We start from the raw sequence: 2306 nt of genomic DNA, 5'->3' as shown, positions 1-2306 counted from the left end.
CCTGTGCAGATGCAGGCCTTCAGCTGTGACTCGAGAGCATTTTTGTGCCTGCCACTTGGATTTGTATCGTGAAGGGCAATGTCTTTGGCTGGAGGAGAGCCTCGCTCAGCGGAGAAAGCAGAAAGATCAGAGAGGTGCTCTGAAAGGTCTCCTGCGGTGCAGAGCTGTCAGCGAGTGTGAGCTGAGAGCGGGCCCGGCCCTGCCCGGCGTGGAGCCGCAGCAGAGCCCTGGCAGAGCCCGGAGCAGCCTGAGCCTCGGCAGGGCCAGGCTGCAAGGAGGCCCTGGTAGCTGCAGGAGGCACAGCCTGGCCCTGCGTGCCTCTTGCTGGCAGCGGGCGCATCCTCCGCTCCCAGAGCCCAAGCGCAGCCGGCTGCTCCCGAGGGCAAGCGGAGCCCTGCTGGGCACAGCCCAGCCTGGAGGCATTGGCCCTCTGGAGTCTGCCCGAGGAGAGAAAGGCCAAGGGCAGCCGAGGCCCGCTGGCCTGGCTCAGCATTCCCACTCTTGTGCCGCTGCCCTGCGACTCCTGGCAAAGGTCAGCAGTGTGTGCAGCACCCTGGGCACCGGGGCAGGGAGCCGGGCTGCTCGGCAGGCTGGAGCACAGGGCAGCGTCCTTCGGGCACGGCACTTGTGCCAGGGGAGCCGAGGCCAGCGGGAGGCAGGGACAGCTTGTCAGCTCACGGCTGCAGGAGCCAGTGCCTCACACAGCTCTGGGAGGCAGCGCCTGCAATCCTGCAGCTCTGCACTGAGCCACAGCAAAGCTGGGAGCTGCAGAGTGCTCTGCAGAAATATTCAGGGCCGGCAGGCCAGCCTGCTTTGTGCTCCCTGGCACACAGCAAGCGCTGTGCCACACCGCAGCTCGGAGCTGCTGGGAGAGAGGTGTTAGAGATAAACTCTTAGGTACAATTAAATGGAGACAAAGTCATTAAAGTAAAAGAGAACCTTCTTCTTAGCAGAAGGCTCCTCTTGAAGCCAATAGCAGGTTTCTGAATATAGCAGGAATTGGATTAAACCTAAAAGTCTGCCACTGCTATGACTGAAATACCAATTTGCATGTTTTCTTATTTCGGAATCAAAATATGACCATGGGCTTTTAATGTTGGGTTTTTTGCAGCTAAGAGTGCAGATGCAATAATCACAGAACTCAGGTCATTTGAGATTACAGAAAGGTTAAAAACTATGCATGGGAAGGTAATAACAGGAATTTCTATCTAATAACAAATGGATTGTCCTGCAGCCTTGAGGTCATATCCTTCTACCCTTCCCAAATGAAAACCTATTCACTGAAGACCAATCATCATCCCAAAACCATGTTTAAATTAATTGGACCTGTTGATTAGCCCATGTAAATTAGATCTTTCCCTTTTATTTTCACTGACAAACTCTGATTCAATGTCAAATTATCAATCTTTCAAGGAAAAACTGTACCATGCAGAGTAAAACCCAGGGCAGAGGCTTCTATACATAGGGTTGCCAAACCCTCTGTGACAGCTCCTGCTAGCTTCCTACATCAGCCAGAAGGCAACTTCGCTGCGACACAGACTTTCTTAATATTGGTGACATTTTCAAATCCATAGACACTGCTTGTTTTCAAAGTCCTGAAAAGTGCATTCTAAGTTCATGAAAGCAAACACAGAAGCACTGATTTGGTTTAGGAGAGAAGGTGTTTGTGCAGTTGGATAACAGCTTACATGTTGAAGTGTCAGGGGGGATTTCTATGTTTGCGCTCACCTTGTTTGAGACAATGAGCGCAGTGTCACCTGTGCATCCCTGGATATGCCTTGAAGGTGCAATGCTTAATTTGTAATCAAAGGGGAAATGTATCTAAATTTATTAGGATAACCAGTTACTTTGCAAATAGACTGATAGAGAAACTTAGCAATTTTTGCTGGAGAATGGTTGCAGGAGAGGGGTCATGGATCAATGGAACAGTTATTCATTGATACCACTGTTTAAGACCCCAGAATCAGAATCAGCCTGTGTCTGGCCTGGGAACAAAGCTTGGGAAACAGGCTCTGTGTCTAGGCCTGGGAAACTGTACAAGGTCTCTCTAGGCCTGGGAAATAGAGCAAGTTCGGAATGAGATAATAAGGACAGGCATAAGGACAGCCTCGAAGATATGCTCTGTCCTTGGAAAGCATGACTTAGCAATGAGAACTTGGCTTGGAGAACTTAGCTACAGCTGTAACCACCCGTAGGAGAAGTAAAACAAAGACCTTTGTAAACTTGACCAATGAGAGCTGTTGCTGACTTTGCTTGTAGCAAACCCTATATAAACGGACAGGATTTTTGAATAAAAGAAGCTTGCT

Source organism: Lonchura striata, chromosome Z, assembly GCF_050655825.1.
Source record: "Lonchura striata isolate lonStrDom1 chromosome Z, ASM5065582v1, whole genome shotgun sequence".
Lineage (NCBI taxonomy): Eukaryota > Metazoa > Chordata > Aves > Passeriformes > Estrildidae > Lonchura > Lonchura striata.
This window is presented reverse-complemented; position numbering follows the sequence as displayed.